Source organism: Crocodylus porosus, unplaced genomic scaffold, assembly GCF_001723895.1.
Source record: "Crocodylus porosus isolate Cpor-Errol unplaced genomic scaffold, CroPor_comp1, whole genome shotgun sequence".
NCBI classification, from domain to species: domain Eukaryota; kingdom Metazoa; phylum Chordata; order Crocodylia; family Crocodylidae; genus Crocodylus; species Crocodylus porosus.
Window position 1 is genome coordinate 8,711,301 of NW_017728932.1, and position 6,043 is coordinate 8,717,343.

At 44.4% G+C, this 6,043-nt stretch overlaps 2 long non-coding RNA genes across 2 annotated transcripts; both read right to left on the reverse strand.

The window, feature by feature from the left end:
• Positions 1-238: 238 nt before the first annotated feature.
• LOC109317069 lies at positions 239-1,088 on the reverse strand. Its single transcript, XR_002102966.1, has 2 exons — positions 1,022-1,088; positions 239-479 (listed from the first exon to the last, which is right to left on the reverse strand). It is a non-coding gene; the product is annotated as an uncharacterized LOC109317069 (long non-coding RNA).
• Positions 1,089-1,399: 311 nt separating this feature from the next.
• On the reverse strand, positions 1,400-2,461 carry LOC109317068. Its single transcript, XR_002102965.1, has 3 exons — positions 2,245-2,461; positions 1,986-2,010; positions 1,400-1,482 (listed from the first exon to the last, which is right to left on the reverse strand). It is a non-coding gene; the product is annotated as an uncharacterized LOC109317068 (long non-coding RNA).
• Between the last annotated feature and the right edge of the window lie 3,582 nt (positions 2,462-6,043).

Below are 6,043 nucleotides of genomic sequence, written 5' to 3' on the forward strand. Positions count from 1 at the left end.
ATGTTCCCTTCCAATTAAAAATGAATTTTATAATGTTTCAACAGGTTGGCATTTCTCTCTCAGAGCCAAGACCAGTGGCCTGATATAGCTATCCATCACTCAGTCTAGTAGCAAGAACCAAATCCTGCAGAAACCAATGTTTTAGTTAGATTGCTTTATACACATTATCAGTATTTTTAATATAAAAAGGAACATGTTTATTATAACACAAGTTTAAGTATGCAAACAAGACCAAGAGTAGAGCAATGAGAATTTTAATAGGTAAATATCTGAGAAGCCAAAAGAGTATGCTTCATGTTGATACAATGCATTTTAATGCTTTTTACAAAAAGGTAAATTTTAGAGTAAATCAGAAACATTCAGAAACACTTATTGTAAGACACCCCCCCCCCAAAACAAACAAACAAAAAACCAATCCACAGGCTCACTTGGATTGATACTCAGGGAATTCTTCCATCTCAGATGAAGAGCCTGAACACCTATAACACAATAGGATAAAATGAGTTACAGTGCAATGCAAATTTTTCATTATTTAGTACTGCACAAGATATCGTCAGAAAACCTTTGCTCACCACTACTCAATCTGCCGGTAATTCCAGCAATTTTTGGTAAGTTTCATCATTTGATATCTTGTTCATAAGTTGCATCTCTCTCTCTCTTATCACCCCCGCCCCATAGAAGATATGGCATAATAATATAGCATATAATTTAATATAAATATACTATAGTATTCACTCATTTCTCTGTATGAGCTCCAAGGTTCAGCCAACACAGGTCCCATGTGCATCAAGTACTTTTAAAGTTTGCAACTTTAAGTCAATAAAAACAACTCTGCCACTTATGGTTTAGAAAGAGGCGACATCATCTTTAGAACATATACTTACAAGTTTTGTTGCCAAACCCCCACACAAACAAAGCCCCCAAAACAAAAACAAAACATTCTGATCTAGTTTAGTCTTTGAAGTTGTACTTGAAGATAAACAAACATCACACACAGGATTTCCACAATTTTAGAACTCACCTCTGAGGATTTTCACTGGCAGAGCGCTGCTCTCTCTTGGAGATCACCTCAAATGCCCTGGAAAAAGCTGTAAAAAAAGATTCAGAATCAAAGACTGACTACAGAAAGCTGCCGAGTAGGTTCACTACTGCTTCTAGGAATTCACAATCATTAGAACGCCTGCAATTAACTACATAAGAAAAACTGACAATACCCTAAATAACTAAATGCAGTAACAGAATCATTTTAACTTCGAAGCTTCCTAAATGCCATTTAATATACAGAAGCAAGCCTGCACCTTCCTTACACAGTCTTGGTGGTCCATAATCCACAGATATGTTCTCAGTTCAGCATAGCATTTCCAGTCTAAAGTACATGGCCCAATGAGGTAGGTGGACCTTACTGTCGGGAGCTCTGTCTCATGAGCTGGTTCTCCATGCTGCGTAGAAGTCTTACTCTTCTGATATACTCAAGTGCCCAGGCTAAAATAAACATTAGTGACAGAGCACGTGTGTTACAAGAAGTGAATTCTTCAAGGCAGAAGTAACATGAACATGCAGGGAGAAGACTGAATTTCCAGACAAAGCTACCAGTCCTCTCTAGGATGCTTTAGCCAAATTAAAATGGCTCCCAGCGCCATTGTCACTTTAGTGTAACAAAGGCAACCAAGGTTTGCATACAACATGCAAGCCTCCAGACCATGTGCGTTCAGTGTACAAATAGCTGTAGTTCAGACAAGTGAGAAGTTTATCGTCAGTTATCGCATCTGACGGCACTTCCTATTTACAGGTATCATCATTTCAACAGCAGATAGCTTCCTACATTTCAGTCATTTGAAAAGCACAGGTCGACTGCAAAAATACCCAGTACTTTTTCAAGTGTGGGAAACAGACAAAAACACCCATAAATGGGACTGGTCCTATTTAACCAACCCAAAAATGTTCCCCTTGTATTGCTTAATAAACTAAAGACATAAAAAGCCTACCTTGCAGCTCAAGTCACTGTTCTGCCTTAAAAAAAGAGGAAAAAAGAATCATTAGTTTGCTCGTGCTCTTGTGGGGCAGTAAGACACACAAGAAACATTTATTAAGGCAGATTCAGAAAAAAAAACCCTTTCACCACCACTAATCTGCCGGTAATTCCAGCTAATTTAAGTTTTATTTCATCATTACCCAGTCCAGAACCAGACGAACCAGCTCCCCTTCTCAGGGAACATGTTTGCTACGGATTCCCGCGCTGCTCACCTGACTCAGCCGGGCCGCGCACGCGCACGCGCACATCCGTCGCGGCCTGCACGCCAGGCGCTGCATGGCGATGTCCCGGCAGCCGTTGGGCTCCGGTCCGTACGGCGGCGGCCATCGACCTGCAACGCAGCGGCGCAGCAGCGAGATCCCCACTACCCGCCTTAGCTCTGTGGGAGCTACCCGGCCGCCGACGCAAGCCTCGCTGAGAATCACACGCCTCACGCGCTGCCAACGGAAAAGAAAGACTAGGTTTTAGTCGGTGGCTTTTAAAGGCTTGGAAAGTACCACCCGGGGGGGGGGAGGGACTTACTGCGCTGGCGCGATAGGACGCGACGTCTAACCGATGGGGGGGAGGGGGGAAGAAGTGGACTGTTCCACTCGGCACGTGGGAGCCTGCTCGGGAGCTGCATTGAGGCGGGGCGTCTACACGTGGGCTGCCCTGCCGTGGTCTGCGGAGCGGACTCTGATCCTCAGTCAAGCCTGGCAGCACCCTTAGGCCAGAGTAAATGAATTAATTGTGCAGTAGGGGGACACAAGGACCATCTCATGGTAGAGTCCTTGTGTGCGCTTGCACATGCCTAGATGGGGGCTGGGCCTCGAGGGTGCCTGCTGTAGCACCCTTGTGCCCTGGCCACCGGCACTCACTTTGGTTTTTGCCAGTGGGTGCTTGCAGGCATTAAAAAAAACCCCAGTGCTTGGGTTTAAGCTCCACACCGAGCTCCGTGCATGGCCAGAAAAGGCAGTGCGTGACTTCAGCCTGGCTCTGCAGCATCTGTAAAGATTGGATGCTTCCTTTAATAGGGCTTTTTTGGCCCTTTTTAGCCAAAGTTGATTCAGTCTGTTTTTAGCTAACGCATTAAAAAGCCCTGCTGAAGTGCCCAATCTTTACAGACAGTGCAGAGCCCAGTTGAAGTAAGGCACTGCAGGTGAAGTGCATTTCTGGGTGTTTGTGTTTTTTTAAACATCTGCCAAAACTGCCATGGCTTTTTATTTTTGGTGGGTGCTTGAGCCCTGGAGCACCCATGCAATCGGCTAGCCAGCCCCTCCGCAGCATGTTGAGCCAGGTTAGAGCAACCCCATGCTACCAGACTGACCCCCTGGACTCCTGCCAGCCAAGGCTGCACCACCCTAGCTCAATGTCCTACCATCTTGAGCACACGTGTAAATGCTGCACCCATGAGCAATTAGCTCCAGCACAAACTGTGCCAGAGTTTATTCAGGTGCATTAATCGCATGTGTAGATGCACCTGCAGCTGAACAAAACAGGTAGTGGGCCTAGGAGCTGCGGAGCATTTTATGCCCTTCACTGGCATGCAGGTAACCCCTGTTTAAGACATAAGCAGCAGGGAAAAGAGTGGGACCTGTGCCATGTTGGGCAATAGAGCAAATTATACTTGTATTTATTATGAACAGAAGTGGGGTATGCTCCATCTGCCTCTCTGAAAAACAAACACCTGAAAGGATAATAAGTCGGGTGATCAAAGCTTCCAGTGGAGGTGAAAGAGTTTCCCTTTTCCTATCCAGGGGACCAGCTAGGGAATGCCAATCTATTCTTGAATCACAACCAGCTCTGGAAGGAGCCTTATGAAGTCATATAGCCCAGCCCTCTGCTTAAGGGGAAGTAAAAGTGTCGTGCAATACCTTGTGGCCAGCTTAAGTTTAGATCAGAAGACCACACTGTAAAGCAAGGGAGGCCATGAAGAGTGCCACAGTTACGAGAGGGAAGACGGGGAGGAGAAAGAACAGCACCAGAGCAGGCAAAGGGAAGATTGGACTGGTGCTCGGAAAGGTGCAGAGCCAATGTGTGGCATGCCTACCAGAAAGGCTGGGCCCCGCTCACTTTTCATCCCCACTGCAATCCCAAAGCATGGGTATTGAAAGGATAGCAGCTGTATCCATGCCCTCCATAGTAATTACAATTGCATCCCTTTTTCTTTTTTAAACGTACCTGCTTGCTAGGGTCCTGAATATATAGGAGCCAGCCCTTTCAAAATACCCCCACCTGTGAACATCACTAAACTAGGCGAGCAGCATAATTTTAAGTAGCTTTTGTTTGGAACATTTCCTGCTTATATAATAGGAAAATACTTACACTTTTGTGTGTCTTGCCCTTGCATTAGAACAAAACATACCTTTGCTTTCCTTTTATTTTTGGTCTTGGTTTTAAGGCCCCAAAGGCCTCAGTTTTTGCAAGTGGCTTTGGGCAGGGAGACTGCTGTGCAAGGCACAGGCCATTGTGCCATAAACTCAAACATCACATATCTATTGCTTTTGTTCAGTCGAATGCAGTCACCTATACTACTCACTAAAAGATTTATTCTTTGAAAAACAGCATTTGTAGGGGCAGGGTGGTCCTACAAGAACTCAAACACTCGTTCCCTTTCCTTGGTGCAACTTCTGTAAACAAAAGCAGCAAAGTGGTTTTCCAAATCTGACAGACTTTCAACCACCTGCATTCATTTTAATAGAATACGTAAATCACGCTACACTTACTAACCAACCGTTTCTCTCACATCAAATCACTATAAGATGTCCTTTTAGGTCTTTTCGGCTCTTTATTATGGGGAAGCTTCATTTTTTTTTCCTTTTTGCCTTTTGCATCAGAACTAGCACTGTCTAGCCTGAAAGACTAAATATAACTTTAAAAGGCTAGTGAATGGCCAACACTGCAGGAACCAGGAGAGTGAAAAAGCTGAACAAACTGAGGAAGGGAATTTTAGCAATGCTGCTTAAAACATGACCTTTGGTTAACTATTTAATATCACTGATGAATTAACATTGAGGAAAGGATATCTGTTAGACCCAATACTTTTAGTTAAACTGCAAGGATTAAAAATATACACTGCATCACAAGCAAAAGGAGTCCCAGCAAAATCAGGGAAAACCAGAGACAACACACCTCACTACCCTCCCCACCAAACACCCTTCCAACCCTCTTTACTTACCATAAAGAAGCAAAGATGGGCACACATTTTTAACAGTACATTTTGCTTTCACTTGCAATTAGGGCCATAAAGGTCTCTGATAAGAGATTTAAGCAATAAATAGAAACCAGAGATGCCTCAATAGAGGGCCTAGACATGAGCCATCTTTGCACTGGTATAATATACATCAGTTTTGTAGACCAGTGTAAATCACTTGGGAGCCAAAGTAACTAGCAATACCAGGGCAGATGCACAGAGGATGAGCTGTTACAAGTGCTTTACCGGTAGGTGGTGTGAAAAGCAAATAGCAGTTTGCTCAAGGCAAAAATGCTATCTCAAGGAAAACTGCAGTATGCATCGCTAGCCCCCTATATCAAAGCTATTTTACTTGGGTGGGTTTTCTAGGGTAATTCTATGCAGAACTTGAGCAAGCTGCACTGGTGCAGAGCTGTGCATTGTGGGCCGTCCTTTTTCACACGGCCGTAAAAGTATCACGTACCTGGACCAGCAAGGACACAGCAGCATGGTGATAATGGCTCCAGGTGGTTGTCTGTGTTGGCCTCAAGTCAGGCAGAAGGCAGGGCAGGGTGGCACCTTAGAGACTAACTGGCTTAGAGAATAATAAGCTTTTATAGATGAGAGAGGCTTTGCTTATGCCAGAAGATGCCTAAGTTTAACTACTAATGCTGACTGAATTCTTCTGCTTCTAAACAGTTGCTCTTTTGGTATTTTCCTTTTCCAACTGGTCTGAATTCCCTCTTCACCAGCCCTCTATATGAATGTTGTTCCAGAGAAGCACACTGGCCAGGGACCTCATAAACAATATGCTAAAGCCCACATTGCTCTGCATCGGCTCATTTGTAGTTCAAGGATCT